We start from the raw sequence: 20,398 nt of genomic DNA, 5'->3' as shown, positions 1-20,398 counted from the left end.
TGAGTAAGACCTTCTCAAAGATTTTATTTTACTTGTGCTAGCATGTTTTGTTTCTAAACCAAAAAGACTAAAAATTCTTGCCAAATCTTATTTCTGTAAGATAAAGAAAACTATTTTTCGTTTCTTATTTTCATGAAATGGCTAAGATATAGCTAGAGGCTTAGTTTTAGTTGGCTAACATAACATATTTATATAGCTAAACTAAGTTTTAACTCTAAATATAACAATTGTATTTTAATTCAATTAAGTCCTTGTGAACTTAATTAATTTTTCACTTTATTTTGGTCTATTACAGTTAAGTACAACTTAATTGATTATCCTTATTTAATCTCGATCATGTGACTTAATGTATGTGACCCATTAGGTTTCTAACATGTTGGTAATAAATATAAATCCTAATCAAACATCAATTTGACAATTGATTTAAATTTACAAATCATGAGCAGCATGTAGAGTACATCATAACCACTCAAATGTTAACGAGTCAATTAAAGAATTTGACAAAACTCTTCAATGATAAGCCTCTAAGTGTAATACAGTCTTGACATCAAATATCTCGGATATGTCATAAAACATGACTTGGTGTCTACTTATGACATTCCATGTTATTTCTCATAATTCATGACTAACTTTATGATTGTAGGAAACTAACTTTCCTCAAATTCATCATGCTTTGGCCAAAAACTTTATACAAGTTAAACAATAATTAAGAACAAATGAGATATATCCCCTCATATCATATGGGGTGATAATACCTCTCTAGACCACTCATTCACCTTCGCATGCCTCATGACATACACAAAACACCCTATTTAAGCAATTGTTTGCCTCCAGAACTGTAGAGGTGAAATCAAAGTATGTCATTCCCCATACAAGATGACTTGGTGTCTCAAGTCCGAGAACTAATTGTACAGCTATCACATAAGAACATATTCCATAAACACTTGAGTGAAATACCAAATGAAGTTCTCAGAGCAAGTCATGTTTAGTGAACTTATTCTTTAACAAGCACTCGCATGTTATCCTTAAGTATCCTATATACTTCAATCTATGAAATCGATTGCTTACTTCCTAAGTAAAGAGGCTTAACATGTACTAGTCTTTGAGCATTGTCAATACCCTGTCTTGACAATACAATGACCAGGAACAATTTTAGAAATATTGCTTTGATGCATAGTGATCTCATAATTGTAACAACTTTACAATTCTCTAGCAAGGCCTTTATATTCCATGAGCTTCATCCAATTAGTACTTAATAACTCCTTATTATTGCACTAACATGAAAAAAAACCTCTATCACTTATAGTTATGTGATTAAATATGCATAAAATGACAATATATATTCCTTGACCAATCTAATTGACTTAAGGCGTACATGTGATAGCAGAAAAAAAATTTAATTGGCTTAAAGGCATATACCAACAGTCTCCCAATTGCACTTGAATCAATTGCTAATGTATCCAATAGTGAACTCTTTCACTTATCAACTATGTCTCCAGTAGGACAACTCAAATTGTAATATTTAGGAATATGTTAATTTATATGATTGAAAATCTCTATTATCATAAAAAAAATACTAATTTAGATCACAACGAGGCCTTTATTCCATTATTATGGCTCTTGTCACTTTAACAACTTAGAATCATTTATTGGTTTATTGAACCGATTATCCAAATATCTCTCCTTTTATAGCCTAAATAAAACGTTTGTACCCGATTATAGATATAATCATGTAGTTTTCTCTTGTTTTAGAACCATTCCAATACAATTGCTCAATCATGACTTTATGTCACTTTTAATATTTAAGATTGTCTCTATGTTAAACTCTTTTAACATGTCATCCTATACTATTTTGTTGAGTTCCCTTTTAGGCTTTAACTCTTTAGTCTCATTTTATTTTTCTTAGATTGGCAAATATATCTTATACGCTTTTATTGAGTAACATATCTTACTCCCACTAACCTTATGATTTGCACAAAATATGTTATCTATTTAATGTATTCAACTATTTTGAATTTATTGCATTAAATAGAGATTATTATCCAATCATTCATGTTGGATCATTTAGTAGACTCGACTTATATGAGTACTACACTAATATAAATTCTGCTAATGGATTGTATTTAACAGATGAATTATGCATCTTTATGCATCCCATTAAATCAATCTTTGAACATAGATCTTCTTTATTGGATTTCATAATTTCATGACCCTTGACCTTTAAAGTGTCATTAGCTTTCAACTATTTCTATCATGTATAGAAATCTTACCAAGTAAACTTATTTACTTTCCTTTATTATATCCTTAAGTTTTATGTATACTTACATATCATAAGTCATTCATCATCGGTTATGGGATGAAATCCTTTTAAAGGTTAGTTCATGCAATTAACTGGGTTTGGAATGCTTTATGGTTAATCTCCTATGAATTAAATATGATAATCAATTGTTATTTAGTTCTAAGCAATCTTATTAATTGGGTTTGAAAATGGGTTACAAACTAAAGAGGAATGAATGCATTAAAACCATAAAAAGTACACTACTACCTTTTACTATTGGAAGTCCTTCCACACTTTTCACCAGGGTCAGCCAACCTTCTCCATAAGGTGAAATGATTTTTAATCTCCTCATAAGGATTGATGGGAAGTTATCTAAACAAGTTGTAAAGAAAATAAAGATTGAAAAGAAACTTCAGGAGCGTGAAGTCTTTCTACATCAAGCCAAGACAACCAAATCCCCTACCTTTGAAGGTCCAGCCACTACTACAAGTATGTCTTGTGAAAAAACTACTAGTGAGCAGTTTGATCCACACATATCTGAACATGAAAAAGAAATTAAGAAAGAGTAAATAGGTAATAAAAAGGAGCAAGATGCTACAATACCTCTTGAAAAAGAATAAGGCCAAGAAATTGGAGAAGAACAAGGAAAGGAAGAAGGTGAAAAGAAAATTGAACAAGAAAAAGGAATGGAAAAGGAAACTCCAGGTGAAAAAGAACACTCAGTTGTTGAAAAGGTGATGCAAATCCCTTTAGAGAATCTAAAAGGATTCTAGTTTCTAACTTTATTAAAAGCATTCTCAAGGAAGCTAAAGCTGATCGGGAAAAATAAGCAGAAATAGAACAAGAAGATTAGTCAACTCAAAAAGGAAAATAACAAGTTGTAGGGGAAGTAGATCAAGACAAGGGTAAAGTAGTTAACATTGCTCCTATTGCAAAGACAACTGCAAGAATGGGGAGAAAAACAATGGCCACTAAAACCAAGGTATTTAGAAGAAAAAAATATGCTAGAATAGCTGAGTCCATTAGCAAACCAGTTCCCAAATCTACATCACCTTAATTTATCTCCTTTGGACAATCTTTTTCTTTTGAACCTGAATCTCTTTGTTCCATTCACGTTGAACCCCTCAACGTTCACCTTGGGATTGATGAATCCTCCTTGAATGAGTCCTCTTCCAACTCTATTTAAATGAGTTTCAACTTTAGGCCCTTCTTTTACATAATGACAAAAAAGGGTAGAAAAGTAAGAAAATAAAAGTAAGAAGTAAGTTGGTAGGAAAGAAAACTCTGTCTTTAAATATGTCTTAATTATCTTTATTTTGGTGTGTTTTATGAAAAAATGTTTTATGTTGTGCTATGAACAATGGTTGAAGTTATGTCTTTATGATGAAATTGAGCTATATATATATATATACATGCTTTTATGGTTGAATGCCTTTATTTTCTATGGCTTTATATTGGATAATTTTATTAGAGCACATATCTAGGAGGAGCACTTACTCAAGGGTAGCAATCTCCAAATCTGCAAATAAATTCTTTGTTATAGACATTGCATTCTTAATCTAGGAGTGTTTTGTCATCATCAAAAAAAGGAAAAGATATTTACTCCATGTGTTTTTGATGATAACAACACATTCCTCATTTATTAATGTCTAACTTCATTGTTTAAGTATGCAAGATAAAGTAATTTCTCTCAATGTAATGAATGATTAAAAGCAAAATCATATAATAGATAGGCCAATCAGTTAAAGTGAGGAAAATGGAAAGAGTTTGTGAAGATTAGGCTTTTGTAATTGATTATCAAAAGGTCTTAATCAATTAAGGGATGGCTAGGCTATAAGTTAAAGCAAAACATAAAAATGTTAATCAGTTAGCACTAGGCTTAACTAATTAAGAAGCTGTTAGACAAAGTAAAATAGAGATGTGCTAATCGCTTAAGGCATGAGGTTAATTGACTAGAACACTAGGCTTGAAGAATCTCCAAACGTTAAAAAATTTAAATTCAAAGTGAAATTGACCATTAAATGAAGCCAAAAAAAAGAAATGCAAATCCAAAGAATTTTTAATTGATTGGAGCTTATGGTAATCGGTTAAGACTAAAAGAGTGAAGCTCCAATCCGTTAAGGGGAAAGTTAACCAGTTATTGAAGTAGAGAAGCCTGAAGACAAAGATCTCTTAATCGGTTAAAGTCTCCTATAATCAGTTAACACAGAGTACTCAATAACAAGATAGTGCAAGGTAGAGAACCTACAATCAATTAAAGCCACTTGTAACCAATTAGCTGAACTCTCTTTATCCATATGAATTTAAGTACTAAAGGATAAAATAACTGCTAGAATGGCATCAGAGTTGTCTCCAATAGCTAGAAACTACCCCCAATATAAAAATCTGACTTTCTAAGTTTAAAAAGAAGCTCTAACAGTCAAAAAAAGCAAATAAAAAGAGAAGAAAGCCATTTTGACCAAAAAGCCAAATATTTTTCACCAAAAGTACTTGTCCTTCATTCTAATTTCAAAAAAAGTGTTTGAGCTTGGTTATAAACCTTCTAGATTTGTAAAGAGTTATAGTTGTACTTTTTTCTCTTCTTTTTATTGGAAAATTAGCATGTGTGAAGCACTCTAAAACTTGTTGTAAGGGATTAAAGCTTGGATTAAATGCTTACCTTGTAAAAGCTTAGTGCAAACTTTTAATTCCACTAGTATAATGAAGTTGAGTTGAAAATCTTTGATTGAGAGATCAAGGTAGTGGATGTAAGTCAAAGGAACTGAACCACTATAAATACTCTTACATTGTCCATTTCTCTCTACCTTATTTAGTGTCTTTTAGCTATTACAAGCTGTACATCTTTATCCCTTTAATTGATTAAAAGTTTTACAACTCAAAAAAGGCTAAACTTAAAATTTTTAGTGCTATTCAGACCCCTCTAGCACTATAACAGGACCAACAAACATACATTGCATCATTTGACATTATCATACAATACAACTCTTACCTTAAGCCTTTACATTTAATCATCATTTCATAATATAACATATCATAGTGTAAATTTCATATCCTATGGCATGCCTTTATACATTTACAGCATAACATATCATAAAATGATTGTCCCTGGACATAACATAGTCATATGCAGTAGCCAACTAACAAACAACATACAATATCATGTCACGCCCCATTACCTCAATAAACGACGGAGTCATGTCACACCCCATTGTCGAAGCAAACGACCTAGTCAATGAACATCATCTAGAACAATCTTAATGGATGGCTTCACAACATTACAAGCAAGAATCACAAGCATGACAAAACTACCATCTCTGTATATCACCATCCCTGCAGGCATCATAAACTATCATCGAACAACAAGAGAGAATCATAGGCGAAACATACATGGTCACAGGGATATGGGCACACTCCACCTCATTTCATTCATTCATTGTCCGAAACTCACCCACGGATAGTACATACATCATAACATTAACATTCTTTGTCACTCTTGATCACATTTATTTCATTATAACTTATATCATAGTCATATCACAGTCTATATTCAACCTAGGTATACCATTGTAGGCACATCATACTTTTTTCATAGCATCCTCTAGTCTAGAAATGATTAGTCTAGACATATTCGTCATACACACATTCACCATAATATCATAATTTTTGTAATCTTGGCTCAGATTCATGTTAACATCATTAGCCTAGGCAAACTATCTCTAAGCATACCATATTAGTCTTAAGCATTTTCTACTATAGGAATTCTACCTTTAGACATAAGTATAGCTCATACATAGCATACATCATATATTTCATTATGGAAGCATGCATGCACCTTAGTCATCATGCTCCTATGCATCAAAATTCCCCACTTACCATGACAAATTGGAGGTGCTCCATAGTCAAGCTTCAATCCCTAGCCTCTAATAGTGTTTTAGCTCATAAACGTGGCCAATACATTAGCTTTTCTAGTCAATTGCATATTTCAAGCATATTAAGTAGTAGTACTTCGTGGAGTAATCTTTATTAGCAATTACCTGACCGTGACCCTTCCTTGCCCCATAATAGATAGTTTCAACAATGCCAATAAACTCTTTCTTGTCCTTAAAAGCCTAATTAATCTTGTTGTTTCCAATACTGAGGTTTATCATTATGTGTTTATTTCTGAAGAACATAATTATTGATGGATCATACAACTCATACATTGTGTTAAAATTAGAAAATTATGTTATGTTCACAAGATGTATAACAACGAAGCTTTTTATCATCTTAATTACTGAAGCAAGCACCTCATCCATCAAAAAACACAAATCAAATAAAATAATTAACAACTGATACACATAAAACATTACTTCTCCACAAGAAAGAAGAACAGGTGAATTCGAAGACATTTATGCATCACAAATAATGACAGAAAGTCCAATTTTTGAAATTCAAGTCTAACACAAAATGAGAAATGTTATCTAAAAACTATGGACTGCATGCACACATACACATAAAAGTGCAACAACCCAAAAAAAAGTAAAATGTAAACTCTTTTTGTATCAAAAACAACCAAACCCCTAGAATTTTTGTAAACCCTACCCCTCCAGAAAAGCTACCAAACAGAACCCTCTGTTTGCCAAAACAAAAACACCAAAAAGATAACTACCTAGGGATTACAAGATACAATCAAAGGGCATGGTAACTACTTAAAGATTCTAGCACTCAATCATAGGGCATTAAATATATATGCTTAAATATGTATGTCCACAAAAACAATGTCCAATAAACAATGTCCAATTTAGTTCCTCCTTTCCCATTTGATTCCAACATGCATGTGAAAAAGTTTTTAATATTACATGGTTGGTGATGGAGAAGGTTTTTCATGAAAGAATAGAGTCACTATCAAATCATTATCCTTTCTATTTTTTGTTAACAAAAATAATATTAAAAACTAAAAAGCACATCATATAAAATGCTAGTAACAGAATTTAAGGTTCCAAGATCAACAATGCTCTAGATTTTGCATTTTAGCTAAAAGATCTATAGCTTGGTTTGGTTTTTTGAAGGTAAAGGCTAGCTCAAGCTATTTGAATTTCTCTATTTATGACTTGCAATTAGCAATTAGCTTGCCAAAAATTGAGCATCATCAAAGTCAACACTTTTTTAATAATTCTAACATAGTTTTGGCATCAAAGTCTACTTCCACTTTTAAGCATGCATAATCTATAGCAAAAAGACCATCATAAAGACCCATAATTCTACCTGTACAGTAGTAGTTATTCTCAATCCTTGGTTAAAACAACAAACAAGTTTCCTACAAATAAGTTTCCTGAACATGAACCATACGAAGTTAAACTAAAATTGTATATATTTAAAATGGAAATTTTGGAGTTATTCAAGTACACTAGTCAAAGGCATAAATGAACTAACGTACTCCTTGAATTAACGCATGAATGAGCTCTGTTGGAGCTTTTTTTGTCCTTGTTTATTAGTTCAATATAGAAAGAAAAAAATGCAAGCTCATTTAGCAAATATGTAATTTGAACGCAAGTGAGCTTGACTCATTTGTGTCAAGAACAGAATTGATAAAAAAAATTCACGAACAAAGTTGATAAAAAAGTTCATTTATGCCTTTCAAAGTTGGTCAATAAATTTTGATATGTTTAAGCACGAATCAAATTTAAATATAATTTATATTTCATTTAAAAATTAGTGTGCCATAGATTAAAAAGAACAAAAATAAAGGCATGCTAGATGTAGGATTGATACATTCTAAATCGCTAATACAGCCAACCACACAACCGACCCTTTCACCCCACCATTTGTGTTTCTTGCAGCTCCAGTCAAGGTGCTGCCTTTGTACAGCCCACTTATGTATTATGAAAGTGCCTTTTTTCTTGTATGTAGCACTATGTTTTAGTCGGTCAAATTGGCCAAACTTTTCACCTTATTTCTAAGGCCTTGAAGATTGGTTTCAAGGTTTACGTTCAGCATAAAAAGTGGTTTACCTCACGAGCTTGTTATGAGATCAAGCTCAAAATAAAGCTTGCTAAACATACAGAACCTTTGCTCAATCAGACAATTTTTTGCTTGACTAGCATTCAAGCTTGATAATATTTAACCAAGCCAAGCTCAACTATGACAAAGCTCAGCTTGGTTGGTGTCATTCACATGTCATACCAACTCAAAAGTTAATAATTATCTTAAAAGACCAATTAAGAGTTATTAACAATTATAAATAAAATCTTAAGTAGTTTAATCCCTCATGCAACTATTTCCATCTTGCATAATTTCTTTCAAATATTCTTTTATTACAATTATTATAAAAATAACAACAAAAGGGATATACCAAATTAGACCAAGGAATACAGGGTCAGAGCAAGAAAGATCCTTAACTTTGCCCTTTTAGAAAAAACTGGATCAAACCTAGCATGTTTCCTATATTTGGTCAATGTATCCCAATTAACCAATAAATCCTCTTTTTTTCCACATTTGATAAACCATGAGAAATGAATCTAAATATTTTTTTGCAATGGAATAGGTAAAAAAGAAGTATGCATAGAAGTAGTCCAAAAAAGAGAAAATGCTAATTGTAATAACGCAGCCTAGTAGCCGGAGGAAGTAATTTGGTATTCCACCCAGCCAGCATATCCTTTCTTTTCCAATGATGAGCACAAAATAATTTTCTGATAGTTCATTTACGAAAAATTTGGAGAACCAAAATACTTACCAAGTTCATCCACTTGCTTGTATGTAGGACAAGAAGCAAGTCTCTCAAACAGGACCACAAGAGAGGAGCTATATTACTTCAAATCTTCATTTTTTTTGAAGTACCTCCAACACATACCCAATGAACATGGCAATGTAGGTCTGACCCTCCAAATATAAAGAAAACTTTGAAAAAAAATAAACATACCTACATCAAACAAATATTTGTTTATAGCATTCACTACCCAAGTTCAAGTAACATAAAAAGGGACACTTAAAAATTGGTGTAGTTAACATTGATGCTTTGAGTAGATTTCTCACAGGAGTCAAAAGGAGCTCTTAGAAAAGGTCTAACAATTATTCCTATTTGCGTTGGACTACTAGCGTAATGTCATTAACAAACATAAAATGCAATATTCAAGGTCTTCCTTTACCCACTAAAATGGGATTCCAGCAGTTAGTGTTACTTTCTTGATTAATGCTAAGGGAAAGTTTATTGAGACAAAAAGCAAAAAGGCGAGGAGATAATAGATCTCCTTGACTTATGCCCCTTGGAGACTAGGACAAGATGAGTCATACCCTCCTACAAAGAATGGAGAGGAAGGTAGACGAGACAAAATCCAAAACCATATTGTGGATAAATGCCAAATTTACTGTTATATTGTAGCGAAATGTACCTTTTGTTTTAGTTGAATTTTGAACAAAGTTTAACGGTGACAGAATTTTTTGTGAAGTATTCCATTATACAGTTCAAATAAGTTTTGGAGAAGCAAAAATTACATGGAATTCCACAATTACTTCACAATCAGATTTGATGAGAAATTCTATGACAAAAACTCTACTTTCCCAAATAATTTTTAAACTGCATAAATAGAGTATTCCACAAATTATTCTTTCATCATTCAAATTTTTCAGGAAAAAATCGATGAAAATACAAGTATGGTTGCAAATTTCAATGCAATTCAGAACCGTGGCAAAATTCAACATTGAGCCTTACTATTAGTGGCGATTTAGGTAGTTATCCCCTTAAAGAAAGTATGCACTTCTCTTTTACATCCCCACTCCAACTAATGATAAACTTTTGTAAGGTCAAAATATTTAATCACTATCCGACCATCTTTAGGTCTAAGGCAAGAATTGTTCTATTTCCTGTACAATAAGGATAATAATATTACTGGAAGCTCATACCTAAGAATGAATCCGAATTGAACAGGATTGACAAAATCAACCATAAAACCTTGATCCTCTTTATCACAAGATTTTGCACACCAAGTTATACATGGAATTGCAAAGAGTAAAGAATTGAATAATATATTGTTCTGAAAATGCTCAAGGACAGAAATATTTGCAATGAAACGAGAAAGGTAATTATTCATCATATAATCCAGCTTGTCAGAAAGGATGGGAAACCGGCGCAGAATGATGAGAGAATGATGAGAGAATAGGGAAAAGCTTTACAAAGTTTATATACAAGGATTTAGCATTAAGCTGAAAAGGAAAAATAAGCAATTAAGGCATAACTAATTAATCATTATACTAACTAATTTTTTGAAATAAGGCTGTAAACAAACGACGTAGCTTCGATTCCTTCTTCCTTTATTGAAATGCTACGTATAGGCTCTCTTATTCCTTCTTCCTTTATTGAAATGCTACGTATAAGCTCTCTTATTCCTTCTAACCCCTTTATTATCGAAACAGTGCGTTAGGGTCTTCTCCTTGTGACTGTCTTCCTTTAACCCGTTTGCTCTTGTTCAGGCAAGCCATTTATTCAACTTTTCAACTCTTCAAGTGCAGGCTCAATACTCCCCCTCAAGAGGAACAGTGAATATCATGAACGTTCATCTTGGTTAGGAGCTTATAAAACTGATTTGGCTACAAGGCCTTTGTGAGAATGTCTTCAATTTGTAAATTGGTTGAAGCGTGTTCTGGTTTTATCAAACCAGTAAGGACTTTTACCCTGATGAAATGGCAATCCACTTCTATATGTTTAGTCCTTTCGAGAAACACTGGATTCTTGCTGATGTGTATAGTCGATTGACTATCTGAATAAAGACTCATTGCTTCACCCTATTTGATTCCAAAATCTTCCAACAGACTTTTAATCCAAATCATCTCGCAACAGGCTGAGGCCATTGATCTATACTCTGCCTCAGCTAAACTTCTTGCAACTACTGACTGCTTTTTTAATTTCCAACTTACCAACGAGTCTCCAATGAAGATACAGAACCCAGTAACTAACTTTCTAGTGTCTAGACACCCCGCCCAATCGCTGTCAGCATATCCTAATATTTTCAGAATAGATTTTAACTTCATTAGTATCCCTTATCTTGGTGACATTTTTAGATATTTTAGTACTCTGTGAGCTGTAATTAGATGTTCCTTTCCTAGTTTATCCATGAAATGAGATAGGACTTGTACAGCATAAAAAATATTTGGTACGCTGAAGGTTAAGTATATCAGCTTTCCAATTAGTCTCTTGTAACTTGTAGGGTCTGATAATACATTTTCATTTTTTATACTGGAGAGTCTGTGATTGTAGTCTATTGGTGTGCTCACTGGTTTTGCCCCAAGAAGTCCATTTTCTTCTAAGAGATCACGGGTGTACTTCCTTTGACATATAGATATGCCTTCATGAGATTTAGCAATTTCCAATCCCAAAAAATACTTAACTATTCCCAAATCCTTGACTTTGAAAAGAGAATCAAGAAATTCCTTAACTTTGTTTGACTCCTGTACTGATGTACTTCCAAGTAAGATGTCATCTACATAAACAAGTAAGGCTATGAAATTTCCATCACTTGTCTTCATAGTGAATAGTGAATGATCTGAAGTTGACTGCTGAAACCCATACTTTAGAATGGCTGCAGAAAATTTTGCATTCCATTGCCTTGATGCCTGCTTTAGACCATCTAAAGATTTGTGCAGTTTGCAGACTAGTCTTTCATTTCTTGTATACTCCCCCTTGATAGAATATCCCTCAAGTAAATCCATATACACTTCTTCTTCTAAGTCCTCATTTAGAAAAGCATTATTTATATTTAATTGAGATAAATGCCAGTTACATGCTGTTGCAAGTGCAAAGAATACTCTCACTGTTGATTGTTTTGCTATAGGGCTGAATGTCTCTTGATAATCAAACCTTGCTATCTGATTGTATCCTTTAGTAACTAGACATATTTTGAATCTTTCTACTTCACCATATGCATTTAGTTTGACCTTGTATACCCACTTACAACCAACTGTATGACAATTTGAAGGTAGAAGTACAACAGTCCATGTATCATTATCCTCTAAAGCTTGCAATTCAAGAGCCATGGCCTCTCTCTAGTGAGAATGATTCACAGCCTGATGATAAGAAGTAGGTTCTTGTATATGTAATACTGAAGTAGTAAATGACTTATGTGAAGGAAAAAGTTTTTCTACTGATAAGTGCTTAGCAATTCAATGTGAAGTGACATTGTTGCTTGATGATGGTAAGTCTGTATAGTAGGCTTCTAAGTACTTTGGTGGATGCCTGAATCTTGAACTTTTTCTTAAAGGTATAGAAATGTTTTCACTATTAATTGGCTTAGATATGTCTTCAAGTTGGTTGGTGCTGTCTGCAGTTGGCAAACTACTAACTGGTGATGAATTAAATGAGAAGCGATTGGTATGATTTAATTCTAATGACATAGGCTTAAGTTGTTCCAACTCAACTTGATCATGGTTTTGGGGTAGGTCAACAATAAGGTTAGAATTGGAATAATCAGAATATATATCATGCACAGCAGATGTTTGATGAAATGTTGATGACTGCTGATCATGCTGTTTGATATGAAATGGAAATGCCTACTCATGAAAAATCACATCTCTGGATATTAGGACTTTGTCAGCATTAAGATCATAAACCTTATAACCCTTCATGTTGTTTGGATGGCCTAGGAAAATGCATTTAGTAGCCCTTTTATCTAATTTCTTTCTATTTTGTGTTAGTGTGGACATAAAACACAAACATCCGAATACTCTCAAATGATCATATGAAGGCTGTTTGTGATGTAAAAGTTCATATGGTGACTTATTGTGAAGAATCCTACTTGGTATCCTATTTATGATATGCACTGTTGTTAGGACAGCATCTCCCCAAAAATGTATTGGTACATTTGACTGATGCATTAGGCCTTTTGCAACTAACAAAATGTGTTGATGCTTTCTTTCAACAATTCCATTTTGTTGATGAGCTTTAACACATGATAGTTGATGAATTATACCACTATTTACAAAGAAATTAAGTAATCCTAATTCCTTGGCATTATCTGTCCTCAAACATTTAATTGCAAGATTAAATTGTTTTTGAACAAATGCATTGAAAGCAGGAATAATTGCAAAAGTTTTAGATTTAGTTTTCATTAAAAAGATCCAAGTAAATCTTGTATAGTCATCAACAATGGTTAAGAAATAGCGTTGACTGAACAAGGTTGGATTTTCATAGGGTCCCTAAATATCAATATGCATCAATTCAAATGGAATTTGTGTGTTGTGAGCATGTATTGGAAAAGGTAGCTTTTTTTGCTTAGCCAAAGGACAGATTTCACAAAGTAATTCACTAGAACATTTAACATCTGCACATTGTTTGTGAATTACATTTATTCTTTCAAAAGGAGCATGACCAAGTCTGAAATGCCATAAATCAAAAACTTTATGTCCTATGTTACAAGCATTGACTGACAAAGTGAAAGGTAACTTGACAAGTTTATCAAGACAATAATCTGACAACTCTTGTTCATCTTTTTTAGGTTCCATGACATATAACCCTGAAAAGGCCCTAGCTACACCAATCGCTGTCATTGAAAGGGTGTCTTGAACAATACAGTACTTGTTAGTGAAGAAAACACAAATATTTTTCATCCTAGTAAGCTGTCCTACTGAAATCAAATTAAATTTAAAACTTGGAACACAAAGGACATTATGCAGAGTTAACAGTGATGTCAATTTGACCACTCTTACATGTGTGACAATAGCTCTTTTGTTATTAGGTAGTAGAACAAAGCTATCATTGACAAGTCTAGCTGAAATGAAGTTATTTAGGGAATAAGTGATATAATCTGATGCTCCTGAGTCCATAATCCAGAAATTCGATTTTATCATGTGAGCATTAACATTACTAAAGTTGAAAGGCATGTTGTTGATAGTATTAAAGCATGAATGGCCTAAAATTATACCTACAAAGGCTGAATTGATCAGGGAAGGGTTTGTCTGCGAGGTGTTTGATGAATTGTTCTTACCTGCAGAGGTTGTTAAACCATTCTCACTTAAGAGCTCCATTAGTTTATTGACTTGCTGCTTAATGATGGACATCTGAGACATAGACGCATTCCCTCCAGAATCTTCTTCATTGTCAAGTTGATTTTCTCCAATTGATGGATCAACCAATGTGGAAACATTGTTCACAATTGCCTTCCCTTTCTTGAAGCTTTTTTCCCTTTAGTAAATTTGAAATCCTCTGGGAATCCAATTAGTCTGTAACACTTCTCTTTCACATGTCCCTTCTTTCCACAGTGATTACAAGTTATATCCCTTCTTACTTTTCTCTTTCCCTCTGTTGTAGTAAACATTGCAACTGTTTCAAGTATTAGTTGTTTCTGAAAAAGTAAATTTCTTTGTGCTTCTTCTTTCAGGACTAAGCTATACACTTTATCAAGAGTTGGAATAGGATCCATAAGAATTATCTGGGATCTCACAGTAGAGAATGATTCATTCAGGCCATTCAAAAATCAAAAGACCATGTCCTGTTGATACTGTTTAGAGTATTTCTTGAAGCAGTTTAAATTGCAGTTCCCACACTCACAATGTGATAAAGGTTTGTAGTTTCTTAACTCTTCCCAAACTCCTTTCAGCTCAATAAAATATGTGTCAACTGATCGAGTGCCTTGTGTGATATTCCTAAAAGTGTACTGTAGGTTGCATACCCTAGTATCATCTGGCTGTGCAAAGTTCTGTTTAGGGGTAGCCCAGATTTCTGATGCAGTGTCCATATAGAAAACAGTTGAGGCTATAGGTGGTGAGATTGAATCCAGCAGCTAAGCAACTATCAGATTATTACAACGGGTCTAGGGATAGAACAAAGGGTCTGGTATATCTAGCTTGGTTATGGTTCCATTAATAAAGCTAACTTTGTTTCTAATGGAAAGAGCTAATAGGAATGATCTGCTCCATGCCACATAATTGTTCTTGGTCAACTTGGGGTTAACCACTACTGAACCTGGATTAACAGTGTGGTGAAGGAAATAAGGTGACTGAGGGTCCCCTATTGGTGAGATCTATGAAGATTATGTTTGTGTTTGAGCTGTAGTTTGGGCTCTTGACTCATTTGATCCAGATTCAAACATATTGAATTTCAAATCAACAGATTTGGATGAAAGGTAATGGGATTTTGAGCAATAACATAGTTTTCAAGATATTTACTAAAATATTGATGAGAAGACAACAAGAAATTCCAACTACAAACCTCCTCCGATCACTAGATGAAGGGTACCATTTATAGGGGTTTTGTTCCCTACTCTAATACCATTCAGAATAGGGATATTCTCATTGCTTAATAGGGAAAAGCTTTACAAAGTTTATATACAAGGATTCAGCATTAAGCTGAAAAGGAAAAATAGGCAATTAAGGCATAAGTAACTAATCATTATACAAACTAATTTTTCGAAATAAGGCTATACACAAATGACGTAGCTTCGATTTCTTCTTCCTTTATTGAAACGCTACGTATAGGCTCTCTCTTTTTCCTTCTAACCCCGTTATTATTGAAACGGTGCGTTGGGGTCTTTTCCTTATGACTGTCTTCCTTCAACCCGTTTGCTCTTGTTCAAGCAAGCCATTTATTCAACTTTTCAACTCTTCAAGTACAGGCTCAATACGACTAATCTTAAAATTGACTGAGAGACACAAATGGAAATTAAAAAATATTGAGATAGAAATACCTGCATGCAAGTTTTGTCCCAAATGTGGCCGAACAGGATGACGAGAAGATGCTTTTCCTAGGCCAGGATGGCTTGATTCACGGTCCATCAAGATTGCAAGTGTGGAAGTAGAAACGACATCGTCTCTCCTGGGAATTTGAAATTCCCTTTCTAGTAAAGAGAGACATATGCTGTGCTTTGCAACTTCCAAGTTGAAAACTGTGGGCTATCGTTTTCTTCTCTTTCTTTGTTTCGTTTCGAAGAACTTAATGGAGGAGGCCATTTTTTTCATGTTTGCTCAGTTGAGTTCACAAAACCTTCTATTTCTTTAGTTATTTATCTAGTATAATACATAAAAAGCTCCTAAATTATTCAAAAAAAATTAAATAAAATTTTTTTTTTAAAGTTTTAATCATAATTTTACATAAATCTATTAGTATTTGAAATAGATAATTCACTTGAAATATGTAAACAGCATTAATGAATGAAGGTAAAACATTTAAAATATCTTTCTTTTTTCTCCACTATCTTTCACTATTTTCCTTTTACTTAAAATATACAATTAGTCCTTATACTATACTAAAAAAATAAATTTAGTCCCCATACAATAATTAAATTTGTTAATTATAGTCTTTAACTCTAATATTGCTAAATTTAACTGTTAAATATGTTGATATAAAGTTGACTATGTGTGGATATAGCATGGTCATGTTGATGTGAGACAAATATTGGCATGGCATAATGCTTATGTGTCCATATGAATTTAAAAGAAAATACAAAAAGCACCCTAACCCTAAATTAAATGAAATTTACAAACAAAGAAAGAAAATTAACAACCCACCAAAAACATATTAACAAAAACACCCTCACATGAATCTATCGTCTCCCATGGGAACCACCTTATTTTTTTTTTCACTCAAGTGAAAAAAGAATAAAATTAAAAAGGAAAAAATTTTGAAAACAATAAAGAGGAAAAAAAAAGAATAACAAAGAAAAATTGTTATTGAAAAAATATTTTATATTCAGCTAGGTATTAAAGGTTTTCTTTCAACAACCTAAAAAACTACTTTTAGTCTGTAGAATAAAACAAAAGCTAACAATGAAAAATACCCAAAAGAAAACTAAAATGAAGTATGTTTGCAATTTGTAAAAAATTGACAAAAATAAGAAGATTTACAAAAGAACTAATTATGCCTAATTAGCCGCGCACCTTTCAGAACCCAAAAGCATAACAACAAACTTTACAAAATCTTCGTTTCTTTTTTGCTGTTTTGTCTACATAATCTCTCAACTTGTTCAAAAACTCGTCAAATTAGTGCTCCCCAAGGTAAAGCGGATCTGGGGAGCACCTAGGGAGCATGGATCTTGTGCTTCTCTAGCAGAGTGCCATCTCTAGTGCTCCCCAGCCAAATCCGATTGATGAGAGGTAAGGTAGAGAGAAATTTTTTTTGGAATTGAAGAGAAAAAATTTTAAAAATAAAAAATTATAGTTTATATAGTGTGGTAATTTTTAAAATTAATGAATGGTAAAATTATTCGAAAATTTTTGCCTCATCATCAAACTAATAAAATCACTATCGGTTGACTGATGTTGGACTTATGTGTTCAATGAAAGATATTCTTTTAGGACGAACTGTCCATTTCGAATACTAATGAACCTGAGTAGAATTATGACTAAAACTTAATGGGGTCAGGGTATTTTACCCTGAAAATTTAAATAAATTTTTATTTTTTTACTGTGTCCAATCAAGTCCTTATACTTTTATTTTGAGCTAAATAATTCCTTATATTTTTACTTTGAACCAAATTAGCTATTATAATTAATTATTGACTTAGTCAAAATACTACTTGTCATTCTATGTCCTATGACACTAACGTGGCATACTGAAATATCATAATTAATGATGATGTGGCATACTAACATATCATAATTGATGATAATGTGGTATACTAATGTGACATGATAGCATGACCATGTAGTATTTTTCACCATTCATATCAACGCCACATCAATGTCATGTGGATACAAAATGATAAGTGGCATTTTGACTAATGAAAATTACTCAACCATCAGTCATAAGAACTTATTCAACTTAAAATATAAAAGTAAAAAGGCTTCATTGAATGCAATAAAAGAATAATGGCCTATTTGAATTTTCTTAATTAATTCAAAGGTTTGTTTTAGAATTATGCCATTTATCTATTTTGGATAATTTATCGTGTGTGATTTTACTAATTGGACTGTGATTGTAATGATTAATCTAGCATCATAAAGACAACTTTCCCGATTTTCAAATATATGTTGTATTTGTTTATATTTGCTTTTGTTATTTATTTATTTTTTTCTAGTATTAAATTGAATTAGAAAAGTACCGGCATTACACAACAAGTTTGTAGAATTCTATAAATAGTTAATCTTAAAAATTTAGTATTAAATTTTTAAATCAACAAATGTAAAAAATTGTTTATTAATGTTAACAATTTTTAGTGTTATAATTGTTATAGATTGTTTAAAGAAAAAGAAATAAAGTATTGTGTCTGTTATGATGTAACTATAATATGGTAATTATTTGATATTAAAAATAATACATAGTAACATATAATATAGTTAAGTAGATTGCGTTAACTTATAATTTAAAAAGTGAGATAAATGAAAGTAAAAATATGGCAATTTCTTTGTTTTTAGCTTTTTAAACAATTGTATGATAATCAAAGTCATACTAGCTTCTTTTGAGCTTTTTTTTTTTTTTGAAAGAAGAGCAATGGTTGTGTAAATCCAAGATTAATAACAATTTTTCTTGTAATTTTATTCTTATAATTGTTGTATCGTTAGAATTGAATGATTAATTTCAATGAGATGAATATGAAGTATGTGCATGGCTATGACATTATTGCCTATGAGATACTAGAGTACATAATAGAAAATGTACATGATGATATAAATATGTTTTATAGATATGAACTTTCTAGTAAGCCTATGAGATTGCATGTCGTTGACGTATTAAGACTATATGAGCATGACGACCTTGATATGGGCCATTATACCACACAAGCATGAGTGCTTTGATGTGGGGCATTGTACCACACAATATGAAGGTCATGATTTGGGGCATAATACCACACACATATAAGGGCCATGATGTAGGGCATTGTATCACATGAATACGTAGCCTTGAGTTGCTCGAATATGCCAATCATAGCATTCATTTACATGACTTACATAATGAATACACAACAATTATAATGTTATGAAATGTGTATGGCATGGATGTTGTTGTAAGAGTGTCGAACTTTGTTATGAATGTATGCAGAAGTTATGTTTTCATGTATTATGGATTATTATTAAGAGGTATAACAAGTATAGAGGTTAGATTGATTATAGGGACTTGAATACGCTAGAAAATGCCCAAATTCTGGGTTTATATGGATAAAGTATTGATACCTAGCAAACAAAATGTCTCAGTAAGCATTTTGTGTGAAATGTCTTGATACTTCCTCAAAAAGTACCAATACATGTGGTCTAGAAAGCATTATTGATGAAAAGTATCAATACCTATAGTGAAGGTATCGATACTTAAGGTACATAACCTCTTGTTTTCTCCTTTCAAAAGGTTTGTTACTTGATTTTAAGCTTCCTTTTCAATCCAAACTTTTGTGTGACTTGGATTGCGAATAAAATCATGTGATTTGAACTAGTAACATCACTATTCAAGTATTTTTGAAGAAAATGAAATGATTATCTATGAATTCATGTTTACTGCAAGTTATGGATTATTACAAAAGCTCTTCCCTTTTCGCTTGTCCCCTTTTTGCATTTGCTCACTAAGTTTTATAACTTACACATGAAGATTTATTGTTTTGGTTCAAATTTGTAGCTTGCTTGGCTTGTCGCCTTGTGGAAGAGTAGCTTAACTCATATTTGGTAGGTGTAATAATGTCTTCCTTCAAGCCTTCCATTGTTATTACACTCCGTAATGTGTCAAGCCGAGCCTTTATTATTTCATGATTTATAATGAGACATGGTTTTGTAACTAAATTGAGAATACTTATGTTTATGTTACTCAAGCATGCAATGTTTATCTTAAGCATCGAAAGGAGTGCATATGATATGTGATACCTATGATAATGAGGTCATATATGAATATGGGCACGGGAAACGTGCCGACTATGACTATTTCAATATATGAATATTGATGAATGAAACATATTTATATTATGCATGACTATTATTAATTGATGATTGAATGGTGTACACAAAAACCTAAGTATGGAATTTTGAATGAAACATGTATATGTTAAAGATGTATGGGGCTTGCTTGAGTTTAGTGGTTTATACCATATAGGTCGTTGTGTCAGTCATGTCCCTAAAAATGGAATGTAACAAGACATTAAGGTAGGAGACATCGATGTGTGAGGTATATTGGGCATTGAGACATGGGCTTTCAGCACATGGCTGCATGTGCAATGTCTGATGGAGCTTTGACAAATGTTG

The 20,398-nt window shown here is 32.4% G+C and overlaps 1 pseudogene; it reads right to left on the bottom strand.

Moving 5' to 3' along the window:
• Positions 1-6,243: 6,243 nt before the first annotated feature.
• Positions 6,244-16,047, bottom strand: LOC110427622 (thioredoxin-like protein YLS8 pseudogene; annotated as a pseudogene).
• Between the last annotated feature and the right edge of the window lie 4,351 nt (positions 16,048-20,398).

This window comes from Theobroma umbraticum, unplaced genomic scaffold (genome assembly GCF_002168275.2).
Source record: "Theobroma umbraticum cultivar Fairchild unplaced genomic scaffold, ASM216827v3 scaffold_2.0, whole genome shotgun sequence".
NCBI classification, from domain to species: domain Eukaryota; kingdom Viridiplantae; phylum Streptophyta; class Magnoliopsida; order Malvales; family Malvaceae; genus Theobroma; species Theobroma umbraticum.
The sequence above is the reverse complement of the archived record's forward strand: the minus strand, read 5'-3'. Positions and strand labels throughout refer to the sequence as shown.